This window comes from Theropithecus gelada, chromosome 7b, assembly GCF_003255815.1.
Source record: "Theropithecus gelada isolate Dixy chromosome 7b, Tgel_1.0, whole genome shotgun sequence".
Lineage (NCBI taxonomy): Eukaryota > Metazoa > Chordata > Mammalia > Primates > Cercopithecidae > Theropithecus > Theropithecus gelada.
This window is the reverse complement of record NC_037675.1, coordinates 77360728-77375813: the sequence shown is the minus strand read 5'-3', so window position 1 is coordinate 77375813 and position 15086 is coordinate 77360728. Positions and strand designations below refer to the sequence as shown.

The following is a 15086-nucleotide window of genomic DNA, read 5'->3' as shown; positions in this document are numbered from 1 at the left end:
GGAGTGCTGAGGAGAAGGAGAGGTCAAGGAAACTTTATGGGCAAAGTGGGGCTTGTCCTGGATTGGAAATGTAAAGAAAAAAGCATTCCAGAAGCAACCAGATCCAAGGGTGTAGTGATACTGGGGATGGTACATAACTCTCCTGTAGCAAAATGTTGTTACTTGCCCATCATATTGTAAGCGTCCCCAGGAAATGTTTTTGGGAGTTTGAGCCCCTCAGCATTCATTACTCTACAATGAATGTAGAGTGGAAGCTGATGCAACTTGATCATAATGTGGCAGTTTGAATTAAGTACAAACAATCTGAAATGTAAGCAGACAACCGGCTTGTAGCAATATGATTTTTTTTAGAACATCTTAAATTTTTAATCCTTTCTTTATAGGTTTCCTAGACTACTCTGGATTAAGAAAACTATGGAAAATTAGTAAGTGCCACAAGCGAATGCCAGGCGGTAGCATGTGTCAGTTTTCCACAGAGTCCTGAATGCACTGCTTAGGGTCTCTGCTCATACTTGCTGGAATCAACTGCAGCAGATTTTAGTACATGGGTCGCTTTTCCTCATATTTCTTTGTAAACTTTTCAGCATTCTTAAAGAATTTTTTACAGTCCTTAGAGTACTCTTCAGCTAGGTCAGCCTGAAATGGGTGCTCGGGCTGGGGGTTGTTCACGAGTGCTATGACAGCCTGGATTACTTGGTCAGTTTTGGTTGCTGGCTTCCAGTTGCCAGCACTAATTACTGGCAAACAGACTTGCTCCTTTTTGTCATTGTTTAGGTGATAGATCTTTGTTTTAACTGTGGTCTTCAGTGTTTTAAATAGGTACTCTGCTGGAAATCTGATTTCCATTCTGAAGGCCACTTTATCATATGGAGGGTTGTCAGGAAAAATTAGCCCTTGCCAAGTCAAGAAATTAGCTTCCTCAAACCTGGATGTTACGAAGTTTCTCATTCCACATTTGTGGATTTCTTCAAGCTCCTTCATCAGCCTTCTGCTGGTCGCAGTCTTGGATTTGGTGCTGCTCCTTTCCCCAGCAATGTGATTTTAAAGGTCTAGTCGGTTTCTTTTGCATATACAGTCCAGTCCCTGAATATTTGGCTGCTCTCCCTAAGAGGTATCATGACACCTAGACACCTACTTATCCTCATTTCAAAAAAAGCCCACGGCTGTCTCCCCAGGGCAATCTGAAACACAGGACACACACCTAGGCCAGCCACTGCTGTTGCTCCTTTTATGACCAGCTGCCAGGACTGCTGGCCTTCCCTTCCCGGAGGTGACAGATCAGATGCTGGGGAACCTACGGGGGTGTGAATGTCCTCACCAGCTCAACTGTCAGAGCTCCAGTGCCTGCCTAGACTGATGAGAAGTTAAAGCCCTTTCTTCACAGATCTTTCCATTTGGACCATGGGTCCTTCCCACAGAGCAGAGGAAGACACAAACGCACGATTTATTTTGTTCTTCAAATGTTGTGAGTCTGAGTTCTCTACCTAATGGCCTACTCATTTACAGGAAAAAGAATTTACTCCTGCTCCATCATTGAAGCTAAAAACTTAATCTTCAGGCAGGCTAAGACGGTCGTGGCATTTTTTTACTAGAGTCCATCAACTCAAGAGTCCTCCTTGATTAAGCACTTGGGAAGACATCTGTTTGAGTTGGCATTTTGGAAGAATCTATTTTCTATTCCTGTGTTAAGGAGGAGAGGACAAAACTACATGGAAGAGAGGGATTCGAGCTAAACAAACTTAAAAGCCAGAAAGAAGAGAAGGCCTGATCCTAGAATTCAAAAGTCCTGGTTTATTCTTTAAATTACTCTCCTGAAATTCAGAGGCACAGCCCCAAGACAACAGCTGGAAAAATGATTTCCAATTTTGGCTGACTTACTGCCAGGTAACATTCCCTAAACTTGCTTTAAAAAAAGAAAGAGTCTTAAAATATGTAACACCAAGAGGGACAGAAATAGGATCGAGTGACGGTAGTCCTTAGGCAGTGTATCTCTCGTGTTCTCTCTTAAAAGCTGGAGTCACGTCTCCGAGTGTGGGAAATGAGCACGGCCTGCTGGGGCTGCCGCCTGATGGACGGAGGGGGCAGGACCCTGCATAGCTCCTGAAAAGCAGCAAAAATGTGTTCTCTCCAAAAATAAACAGGGGGCAGGAATGACTGCGAGTAAAGAGTTGGAAGCACGTGACTGGCAGTTGCAGTCCTGAAATACCAGCTTTCTACAAAAAGGAGCCTGTGAGAGGCAGAGAGCGGGAATTTCAGGAAATGGCCTCTTTATATGGTCTCATCCGAATGGGCTAGGATTCAATAACTGGAATTACCATGTCAGAGGGAGTCTTTAGGGCCAGACTTGTTTCTGATCTTTATATGGTTTCCCCAGATTCTTAAGATGCCAAAACAGAAAAGATGCTGCAGTGCCAAAAAAGGAGCCTTCTGAGTTTAGAAACTTCTCACATACTCTCAGAAGTCCTGGAGAAACTCCACCCTAACCCCAAAATATGAATCAGGCCAAGAGTTCTAAGTCCAAACTGCAACCTGTTTCAAAAAGCCAGTCTAAATACACGCATACATTCCAACAGAAAGATATTTAGTTAAGCAAGATCAATTGCAAACTTTGCACATATCCATCTTCCAGCTTCTAGAAGCAATGTAGCTCCCACATTCAATCTTAGATTACTGACTAAAAGCAAACTTCCCTTTCTTTCTCCAGCAATCTTAGAGAAGATCCAAGAAAGTTGTTCTTTATATGCTTGGTGAGTGAAAAGACTGACAGTAATACGGTATGTGCATACGCTGCAGGGCTGGCATCTACTCCTGCAATCTGTCCTCCACGCACAGTTCCAACTCTGTCAGTTTTTTCCTCCTGCCTCAACCCTGGGTCTGACAACTAATCCCTCAGAGAAATGAGTTTCTCCACAGTAGATTTAAGGTCATGGAAGGTAATGGATCACCCAAGCTTAGAACTGAACTCCTGTGAATAAACGTAGTTCTCTCAGGCTGAAATGGACATAAAAAAATGCAAAGTCTATTTTATGTATAAGAAAGAAAGCTGATGATCAATGAATGCTAAAGCCGTTAGGTACAAGACTGACTGGTGGGCAACTGGGCATTCTCACAGTGCCAAAGAATCAACCCATATATTACATGCTACTTGCAGGGGAGAAAAACATTCCTTAACAATGGAGACATCTATCATTATCCTAACTCAGTGATCAAACTTAGCAGCATTAACAGTGGGATGTAATGTGCTGCCACTTGAAACACACGACACCACCCAGGAAAACTTCCTGCCTAAACCATTCAACTGGAATCTAATCAAGCCTTCCAGTCTGATTTCCAGCCTACTGGAAATCAGGTGAGAAAGTAATAAGTAAAATGACACTTGGAAGAAAGAATCAAACAAACCCAGGATGTGGGAAACTCTGGTAGAAGAACTGGCCTTAATCTCTTCAAAAGTGTCAATGCCATTAAAAAGATAGGAGTGGGCCAGGTGCAGTGGCTCATGCCTGTAATCCCAACACTTTGGGAGGCTGAGGCAGAAGGATCACTTGAGGCCAGAAGTTCAAGACCAGCCTGGGCAACAAAGTGAGACCCCCATCTCTACTACTGCTACTACTACTACTACTAATAATAATAATAATTAGCTGGGTGTGATGGTGTACAGGTGTAATACTAGCTACTCAGGAGGCTAAGGTGAGAAGATCGCTTGAGCCCAAGAGGTTGAGGCTACACTGAGCTATGATCACACCACTGCACTCCAGCCTGGGCAACAGAGTGAGGCCCTATCATTTTAAAAAAAAAAAAAAAAAAGTAAAAGTGAGGGAGTCAGGGGACTATTCTAAATTAAAAGAGACTTAAATAAACTAATCGTGTGATTCTTGATTGGATTCTGGTGTGAACAAAAGAGCTATAAAAATACTTTGAAGACAACAGTGGGAAATAAATTTGGAGTGAGTAATAGATGGTGTTACGAAATTATTCATACTGTTAGGTGTAGACTTGTGGCTTTCTAGGAAAGTTATCTTTTTTTTTTAGATATATGCTGAAGTGTCTAAGTAACATGCTATGGTGCCTATAATTTGCTTTGAAATAATTCAGCAAAAAATTATGTATAAAACATACATTATATTTTTAAATATTTTATAAATTATAATTTAAGTAAATATGGCAAAATGGTAGTAACAGTTGAATCTAGTTGATGGATATATGTTGTTCATTATACTAATCTTTTCTACTTTTCTGGGTGTTTCTAATTTTAATGGAAAGTTAAAACAATAAAGAAACTAGATGCATAAAGTTGAGGTTTAACAAAAGAGAAAAAAGGCAGGGTTGGTATGGAGGAGGGTACCAGCATGGAGGTTGTTCCTCAATGCATGTGCTCAGTGAAAAACAATGGGACATTCTCCACCTAATGGTTGGTAATTCCTAACATGCTGGGGACCAGAAAACTACTCTACACCCAAAACACAGGGTCTCAAGATCCCTGCCATGACTACAGGTGATGGAGGAAGGTGCTTTTAGACAAAAGTGCCTCCCTGCCCACCCCAGCCTCCTGTGGGATATATTTTAATTGTGTATACCTGAAATTGGAGAAGAAAACAATGTGGTAGAAGAACACTAGAGGCCGGGCAGGGTGGCTCATGCCTGCAATCCCAGCACTTTGGGAGGCTGAGGTGGGAGGATCACCTGAGGTCAGGAGTTCAAGATCAGCCTGGCCAACATGGTGAAACCCTGCCTCTACTAAAAATACAAAAATTGGCCAGGCATGGTGGCATGCACCTGTAGTCCCAGCTACTCTGGAGGCTGAGGCATGAGAATCGCTGGAACCCGGGAGGCGGAGGTTGCAGTGAGCTAAGACTGCACCACTGCACTCTAGCCTGGGTGACACAGCAAGACTCTGTCTCAAAAAAACAAAAACAAAAACAAAAATACAATAGATGAGACACCAAGTAATCTGGCTTCTGGCTTCTAGTCCTTGCTCTCCCACAGACTAAGTCCACAATCCTGGGTTTTTCTTCATGGTAGAATGATTCCTCCTACTTCCAAAATTCTGTAATTCTATGGATGTATGAATTGTGGCAAGCTGAATTCAGGTACCTAGGAAGAAGGTACCTAAGCAAAACAGATGTAAATGGCAACACCAAACACTTATCCATTTAAGCTGACATGAAGGGGACACAGACAAAAACAGAGAGAACACAGGCTACAGAGAGAAATGAGAATGTGTCAGCATAAGGACTTGACTGATGGTGAATAAGCCAAGCTAGGTAATTAGAAATAATATATTAACGAATTCAAAGCTAATGATAAAATAATAATATCCAATGTCTATTGAGGGTTTGCCATACATGAAAGCTTTAGGAGGATTATTTGCTGAATTTTACGATATGATGAAGTAGGTACTACTACATACTAAGTTTACTGATGAGGAAACTGAAGCTTAGAGATAAACTCAGCTAAAAATCATACTATTTGTAAATAACAGGGCAAGGATTCAAATGCAGGTGTGTCTGATACCTGAGCTTTGCAATGAAGCAGATGATACATGATTGCCTAGTGGCTAGTTGCATGCCACCTAGAACGGGCTTGAAAGGACAGAACCGCCATAGAAAACAACCAATCTGGGCTGAAACAAAGTACCCAACAACAAGAGAGACTAGATCCATGCCATCCAGACTGATAATACAAATATAAGACCTGGCAAGACCAAACTGAAAGGACCACATTTCTTTCATTTATTTCCCGGGCTCAAGGTAAGATGTACCTGTCAATGATACAAATATGTTCAATAAGATAGGAGGTCCAGAAAACTGCATGGTCTAATCCTTACCCCCTTTAATGAGGCAAGTCGAGGATTAGATTGAGGGAAGCATTAAGGGCAAAGTCAGAATTAAAAAGTGATGCCAAAATCATATTAATAACAGCTTGAACAGTGGGCCAAGCTGTGTTAGGCTGCATTCAGTATAAATCTTCACACTTGGAAGACAGCTGTGTCTTTACTGCATGCTACAAGATATTTTCCTCATACCAACAGTGGAGTGGCTTTGAAGAAGGAGGGACTGAATCAAGAAGGACATGTGATTTTGCCACAAGGAAGCAAAGGGGAAAAGCTATTTAAAGGTGGGGAGAGGGAGGCAGGGGAGGAAAGGAAGAGGGAGCAGGAAGGAGGGACAGTCCTAGGTTCAAATTCCAGAAATCTCTCTTTCTAGCTGGGCAGCCTTGGGCCCATCATATCTTCACTGAGCCTCCTTTTCCTCATGTGTAAAATGAGAATGATCATGAGTCCCTTGCAGGTCTACCGTAGACACTGGAGAAAATCCCTGGCATACAGTAGACTCCTAATAAATAGTGATAATAGAGGCTGTTATATTATTTTCAGAAATAATAATGATAGTAATAAAATGCAGACTTCAGAAGAGAAATCCTTAATGCTTAGGGTTGAGACAATGGGAGTTTTTGGTGGCCAGATGTTATAGGGCCTTTTACTTGGGGGAGGCCTTGCATATATTTCATTCTAGGGATCCAATTATCTATTCGAGTTTCCCTGAAGAGAGAGATATCCTTTAAAGCTGCCCGAATCAAGAAGAGGAAACCACAGTTCTGTAGCTCACTGAGACGTAAATGTGATGCTCAGGACAGCCACAGTGTTGGCAAATGCTCTACTGGTGTCGCACTTCCCAAATAGTCACACATAACCTATAAGAAAAAGAGCCATATCCTACAGCTCAATACAGAGTCATCAAACTGCCCAATTTAAGTGACTCATGGGATAGGGCTGACAGTAGTTTGCTGAAGAGGCTGATCCAAAGAGAACAGATTTCAGCCCTGAAAGTCATTCTTCAAATTCACCCTGGACTTTCCCACCCTGGATGGCATCTTCTTAATCTCAATTATATTCCTTTTGGGTCATCCTAAATCAGCTCTCCCTCCTTCCTCTTCTTGGATCTATATACCTTTCAGACACTTATAAAGACATGCCCCATTTCCCCATACTTTTTGCCATTCAGCCAACATAAACATTCTTTTCAACATTCATCAGAAATCAAAACCTATACATTTCTGTCATTCTCTTAACCCCTTTCCGTTTATTAAAATCAACCCAGCATGTGTGTAGCCAGAAATGTGCACAATATTGAAGGTGTAAATTCCCAACACTCTAAGAAGCAACCCTTCCTGGCACATGACTTAGTGACTTTGTACAAGCACAGTCTAAGACTTGCTACCTCAACCAAATCCAGGATGGAATGACTTGGGGCAAGTTGAGAGCAGTAGAAGCATGCTGTAACCTTGATGCTTTAGGAAACCTGATCTCTCACAAGACTCCTCACAGGTGATGATGGAAAAGAAGTGAGGGCAGCTTGAGAGAAGCATTAACCCATGGGCTGGCGGCCCACCTCATGTGAGACCTAGAGAGAAATGCCTGGCTTCATTCCCCACTCTGTGTCACACAGTGGTGAGACCAGGGACACTGCAGGTTTCACGCTGTAGTTTTTAATTTTGCTTTAGTTGTGGGAGCCCAAGGAGAAGACACTATAAGTACAGAGCAAGGTCATGGCTAGCAAATTAGTAAACATTTCACTATACCTACTATATACCATCTGAAAAGTAGCCCCAGGACAGGCGCAATGGCTCACACCTGTAATCCCAAAATTTTGGAAGGTCAAAGCAGGAGGATTGCTTGAGCTCAGGAGTTCAAGACCAGCCTGGGCAACAAAGTGAGACCTGACCTCTACAAAAAATAGAAAAAATTAGCCTGGCATAGTGGCACATGTCTTTAGCCCCAGCTCCTCAGGACACTGATCTAGGAGGATTGCTTGAGCCTAGGAGATAGAGGCTGCAGTGAGCCATGATCCCACCACTGCACTCCAGCCTAGGCAACAGAGCGAGACTCTGTCTCAAAAAAAACAAAAACAAAAACCATGTCCCCAGTAATCCTTAAAAATATTTTTTAAATTTCTAGAACTGTTTCCCAAACTTCTGGATTTCATAAACTGTCAATATTTCAAAAAGCAAACTTCTGTTTGTGTGGACTGGCAGTACAGGTTAACAGCTTTTAATTTTGTTAAGAATTTTTTTTAACTATTTCTTCTCTCCATCATTTCATTACAGAATGGACCTTTCTAATCTCCCCAAATTAGAAAGGACACAAACCAGGATAAGAAATGGTCCTTTAGATGGAATAAATTTAGTTTATGAAAAACTTACTACATTGTTCTTGGATTTCTCCTATCAGTAAAAACTTCCTTATGCATACACCAATGTTAAAACATGCTACAGTCTCTTTTTCAGCTTATCAGTCCAAGTCCCAGGTTAATTTCTCAGGTTCTTTTCCCACCCTTTCCCAAATGAGCAAGGCTGAAGGCCAGCTCCTCTACCACCCCAGCTGAAAATGGCTTAACAGGAAAGGCAGGACTTAGGAACAGTCACTTAACCCATAAATTTTGCTACTCAGCTTGAGGCTGCACAGAAAGACCCTCCCCACTCCCGCCCTTGAAATAGCACGCTGCCAACCTCTCTAACTCTAGAGGCCTTTTTAGATTAACCTTTCCTAGTGCTCAGCACAGCATCTGCATGGACGAACACTTGTATTCTGGTGACTTATCTCTGGTCTCTGGGCCTCTCTCATACCCATGTTTCTGGTCATTACTTCCAAGTTGCACCTCTAATGTGAGAACACTTTCTGTCTCGATAGCTAATATATTAGAACGTCCCTGTCATTAGTACCAAGGGAAAATGGACAATCTGTCTCTGCAACAACCCCTTTCATTCTTTTCTCACCAATAATATCATCTGAAAAAAAGAAAAAAACAGTGTATGCTGAAACAGTCCAAAAGCAATTAGTACATAATGGGAAAGTAGTATGTATTCAACTAATCTTCACACAGATAATAATTGTAACTTTGGACAAAACGTATAAAACCACTATTAGAAGATACTGGAGAGGAAACAAAAGCAGGCAGACACTGGAGATTTTATCCTTGAAAGAAAAGAACTGGACTGGTAAAAATCCATGCTCAAATAGATTCTCTGAGTGTGAGTGCACTCAGTCTGTACAACAACTGGGTAGCTGGAACTCCAGCAGAAAGCTGCAATTTTATTGGCTTTAAAAACAAAACTTGGAGCTGCTAGAAATAGGGGAAAATCCTGAGAAGGAGGGAGTCCCCAAATATGTACACAAATTTCTCTAAAATTCTTAGTCAATACCTGAATTGTACATGCATGAAGGAGACTCCAAGAAACCCAGTGAAAAGCAAATGCTGAAAGGATAATAAAAAGCTGAGTAGAGATGAAATTTCATTGCAAGGGAGGCAGAGTTTGGAGTCTGAGTTCCACAAAGTTAGACGTGCTTGGTACAAACATTGAGTCTTTCACTGAAATCCCAGAAGGGCCATCTTAGGAGTAAAGACCATGTCCCAGGACTATGGGATTTGCTCTAGAACAAAGGGCAAAACCAAAATAGACCCAACCTAACACAATCCAAAACCAAGTTCCCACAAGTTTAAGGTGATCCACAAATAGTTTAACTGCCTACTAAAACAAAAATAAATACTTTTCAGAGGAAGGTAATTCCAGAGTTACTGTAAATTTTCATCTACAATGTCTTATGTACAAACAAAAATTACTAGACATATGAAGAAGCAGGAAAATGTGACCCATACTCAGAAGAAAAAGTAGACAATAAAAACTGACCCCAGATATTAGAATTAACAGACAAGAACTTTAAAGCAGCTATATAAGGAGCTTAAAAGCAGATATATGTTCAAGGACTTATGGGAAAAGATGGCCATAATGAATGAACAGATGGGAGATCTAGGAGAGAAACAGAAGCTATATAGGAAAAAAACAGACGAGGAAAAATAAATGGAAATTTCTAATTTAAAAGTAAAATATCTAAAATGAAAAAAATCAGTTGGGCTTAACAGCCGTTGGAACAAAACAGTAAAAATCATCAGTGAACTTAAAGACAGACCAATAGAAAATACCCAATCTGAAGAAAAAGGACAAAAGATGGGAAAAAAATTAATAAGGCTTAAGGAACAAAAAACATAGAACAAACTTATGGAACAATATCAAACAGTCTAACATTTATGCAACTAGAGTCATAGGCACAAAGAAAGAAAAAAAAGGGCAGAACAGATATTTGAAGAAGTAATCGCCTAAGACTTTCCAAATTTGCAGTGACAAGTATCAACTGTGAGATCTGCAAACCTTAGCAAATCCTAAACAGAAAAAATCAAAGAAAATGACACACAGTCACATCATAGTCAAAGTGCTAAAAAGCAAAGATAAAGACAAAATCTTTAAAGCAGGCAGAGGGAGGAGAAAAGACTTACATACGGAACACTCGGGGGGAAAAATGGCCAGAGGACAAAGTTATGGCAATTTTTAAAGTGCTGAAAGAAAAAAAAACCTCTCAATCTGGAATTCTATATCAATATAAAATATCCTTCAAAATGAGGATGAAATGAAAACATTTTCAGATTTCAGATAAACTAGATAGAGAAGTTGTTCTTGGCGAATCTGTCCTACCAGAAATGCTAAAGGAAGTTCTTCAGGCTAAAGAGAAATGACACCCCCAGATGGAAACTTGGATCTATTGGAAGAAATGAAGAACAACAAAAAAGGCAGAATTTCTCTCAGACAACTGTTTAAAGTAAAATGACAAGCTGGGCTGGGGGTGGTGGCTCACACCTGTAATCCCAGCACTTTGGGAGGCTGAGGCAGGTGGATCACTTGAGGTCAGGAGTTTGAGACCAGCCTGGCCAACATGGTGAAACCCTGTCTCTACTAAAAATGCAAAAATTAGCCGGGTGTGGTGGCGGGCGCCTCTAATTCCTGCTACTTGGGAGGCTGAGGCAGGAGAATCGCTTGAACTGGGAGGCAGAGGTTGCAGTGAGCCAAGATCACACCACGGCACTCCAGCCTGGGCAACAGAGTGAGACTCTGTCTCAAAAACAAAACAAAATAAAACAAAACAAAAACCTGACAAACTGTATTACAGAGTTCTTAATATAAATAGTTTAAAAATATATGGTATTAATACCACAAAGCACTGGGGGGACAAGTGGACTTACATGGCTGCAAGGGTCTCATATTTTATATGAAGTGGTATAATTTTTTTTTTTTTTTTAAACAGAGTCTCGCTCTGTATCTCAGGCTGGAGTGCAGTGGCACGATCTTGGCTCACTGCAACCTCTGCCTCCTGGGTCCCAGTTCACGCAATTCTCCTGCCTCAGCCTCCCATGTAGCTGGGATTACAGGCGCGTGTCACCATGTCCAGCTAATTTTTGTCTTTTTAGTAGAGATGGGGTTTCACTGTGTTGGCCAGGCTGGTCCTGAACTCCTGACCTCATGATCCTCCTGCCTCGGCCTCCCAAAGTGCTGGGATTACAGGAGTGAGCCACCACACCCCACCGTGGTATAATATTAACTCTATGTAACCAGTGATAAGGATGCATATTTTAAATCCTAGAGCAACCACTTAAAAAAAAAAAAAGTATAAAAAACTATACCTAAAAGCCAATGGAGGAATTAAAATGGAACATAAAAGCAATGGACTAAACACAGTGACATAACTCTCCATTATACTGGGTAAAGGCATGTGACCAGAAATGTTTCAGCCTATCACTAATGACATTTAACATTAGTCAGTACCCTTTTCCTGTAAAGTATCATTATTTAAAAGAATATTTTACTATCATTTTGTTCCTTCTTAGTAATTATTGACGTGTCACATAAGAAGAAGAAATCTAGCCTAGCTAATGATTTCGGTGAAGCTTTCTGATAACAAAATGGTTTCTAAGCAGATTAGATATTCTATATTCACAGCACACTCTCTTTATCTCCTTGCCTCTCCTAAATCCTGGCTTCCCCCATGGACTTCATTGCTCTTGCAGCTCTTTCAAGTAGAGTCTGCTCATTCTTTAAAACCCCACAAACCCAAGTCCCAAGACAATACTCTTGTTTCACTCCCCAAAGTTCCTCTAGACCATTACTCTTCCAAATTATTATGAAACACTTCTTTCAAAACTCATACCATTCAGCTATACCACCTCTCTCTTCTTCATTCCTGTCACTAACAATGCCCTGAGCACACACTGACCAAAAATTTGGGCATTTGGCTCCCTCTCCACAACTATTCTCATTATTCTACGCAAAGTCAGTGTTCACATGAACAGTTCTAATGTTTAGCCTTGTGGTTCCCAGACCCTTTAAATGCCAATGGCCTTGCTACTTCTTGAAACTCCAGTCATAACTGGAACTGCTCCATTTCTGAAATATCCAGTCCCCTCCTTCCCTCCTTATCTAACAACTTCCTTCTTGGTGTCATTTCTTTCCCTATCAACCGAGTTCATTCCCAAGGTCTATGACATCATGCCACCCCCCCTTATCTTTTTACTGCACTTCCCCTTGCTATGGCTGGAATGTCCCCCCCAAAACTTGGGTTGAAATTTAATTGTCATTGTAACAGTATTCAGATGTGGGATGTTTTTTTTTGTTTTTGTTTTTTTTTTTTTTTGAGACAGAGTTTCACCCTTGTTGCCAAAGTGCGCGATCTTGGCTCACTGCAACCTCCACCTCCCGGGTTCAAGTGATTCTCCTGTCTCAGCCACCTGAGTAACTGGGATTACAGGCCTGCACCACCACACCCGGCTAATTTTGTATTTTTAGTAGAGATGGGGTTTCACCATGTTGGTCAGGCTGGTCTTGAACTCCTGACCTCAGGTGATCCACCTGCCTCAGCCTCCCAAAGTGTTGGGATAAAAGGCGTGAGCCACCATGTCCAGCCAAGATGTGGGATTTTTAAGAGGTAGTTAAGCCATGAAAGCTTCTGCCCTCATGAATGGATTAATGCCATTATCACTAGAGTGGGTCCCTTATAGAAGGACAAGTTCAGTCCCCTTTTGCCTTTCCCTCTCATATGCCCTCTTGCCATTCCACCTTCTGCCATGGGATTACTCAGCAAAAAGGCCCTCACCAGATGCCAGCACATTGATGTGGGACTTCCTGGCTTCCAGAAGTGTGAGAAAATAAATGTCTGTCATTCATAAATTACCCACTCTGTGGCATTCTGTTAGAGCAACATAAAACAGAATAAGATATCCTCTAAAGCCTGCATCAAGCCAACTACCTGCTTCCACTGTGTCAAGATCCAGCCTGCTTAGGGGTGTTGGAGAAACTTGCACAACCATGCGAATTAAGGCTAAACAAATTCATGATCTGCCTTCCCTCAGCAGGGTCCTACCTGGTCTCCCTGCTTCCAGTCTCACCTACCTCAAATCTGTATTGCATGCCCGCAGGGGCCCCTGGGAGTTACAGAGAGTTCTAGATAGCGAGGGGAAGCTAGGTTCCAATCAGGAAGCATTTCTATGTAAGTATTTCTGGTAAATTGCCTAACAAGGTCTCTGAAGAAAGGCCATCTGAATATTGAAGACTCAAGTAACTCAGCTATGATTTCTGTTCCAATTGTAAGTATTTGCTTTTATACCTGATTTTGAATCTATCATTTTGAATTGTTTGTCTTAAAGAAGGCCTCCAAATTGCATAAGCTTCAGGACTCACAAAACCTGGATCCATTCCCATCCAATTGTTGCCAAAGTGTTCTTTCTAAAATGCAAATCCAATCATACTGCTTCTCTACTGAAAATGTGTTTGTACTTGGAGATCATGAAGGGTCTGTGTGTCAAAAAAGGTATCAGGGGTTCATGCTATAGGTTCTTCATAGAGACCCTAGAATGTATGCTGATGGCCCCCACATCTGTTATCACTAGTTTCCAACTTTCTCTCTTAAGCTCCATACCAAATTTTCAACTTGGCAGACCTCTTTGAAAATCCTGAAGGCAACTCAAATTCAGCATGTCCCAAATTGAAGTAATTATCCTTTCTTGTTCACCAACTGCTAACACTCTTAAATTCTCAGTCTCAAAAATGTCATTATCCATTCAGTCTTTTCAGCTACATGTGGGCTCAACTCCAGACTCTCCTTCTCTCCCACTTCCAACAGCCAATCTGTTACCACGTCCTATCTGCCTGCCCTCAGACAGGTCTCTTGTCACTGACCTCTCCTCTTTAGGCCCCTCCACCAGGTTTTTGTTATTGTTTCCCAAAGTAAGGCACATATGCCACTGGTGAGATGCCTGGAAAAGGTAAATAGATGAACCTTTTTAAAAATAGCCAATTATGTATGTTATGTACACTAAGAAAAAATATAAATACCACAAATGATCATTTCATTGAAAACTTTTTAAAAAATAAATGCATTTAAGTATAAAAGGAAAGTTGATTTAAAGAGAAAAGTTAATAATGTGAGTGGTATGTATTGTAACTGTAAAAATGTAAAACGGTTAAAATGATGGGGAAATGCCAGAAGTTTGGGAATGCTGCCTTGGTTGATGCCTTCATCATCTCTCAGAAGGACTGCTCCAACCGCCTCCCAGAGATCTCCCTGCCAACTAGCTCTCCCACTCTATCCTCCAGTGTAGCTGCCAGATTCATCTTCCTAGAAAACAAAGTTGGTCACGTCATTCTTTGCTTTAAAATCTTTGTGGGCTCCCTACAACATAGAAAACAAACTCTTATTTCTCTACTTGGAATGCCAGGCCTATGTTCCCAATATATTAAATGGCTTTACCGTGCCCTAAAAGCCCCCGGCCCCTGTGCAATGGCACGCCTTAGAACAGGCTTTGCAGGCCGCCAGAAATGGCTTTTTGCCCTCCTTGCTCATTAGCAAATTCCTACTCGTTCATGTCAACCCACTTCAAGAGCTGCCTCTTTTAGAAAGCCTTCCCTAACTTCCAGGCAGGGTGAGGTGCTCCTTCTGGGTTCTTGATCTCAGATACTACCTCAGAATTATAATTTTTGGTCAGGTATGTGGTTCCCCAACTAGAATACGAAGTTTTCTTGTTAAAATATTTTTGTATTGGAAAGTGTATATTAAATGTAGGATAAATAAGTGAATGAATAAAATTCTACTTATAAATATGTAAATAAAAATATATATAAATGTGCCAGGTGTGATGGCTCATGCCTGTAATGGCAACACTTCGGGAGCCCGAGGTAGGAGGATCACTTAAGGCCAGGAGTTTGAGACC

The 15086-nt window shown here is 41.3% G+C and overlaps 1 protein-coding gene and 1 pseudogene across 2 annotated transcripts in view; both read right to left on the bottom strand.

Moving 5' to 3' along the window:
• IFT43 (intraflagellar transport 43) overlaps positions 1-15086 on the bottom strand; it is a 96837-nt gene that overhangs the window by 67856 nt on the left and 13895 nt on the right. The window lies entirely within an intron of this gene.
• Positions 538-2095, bottom strand: LOC112629121 (annotated as a pseudogene).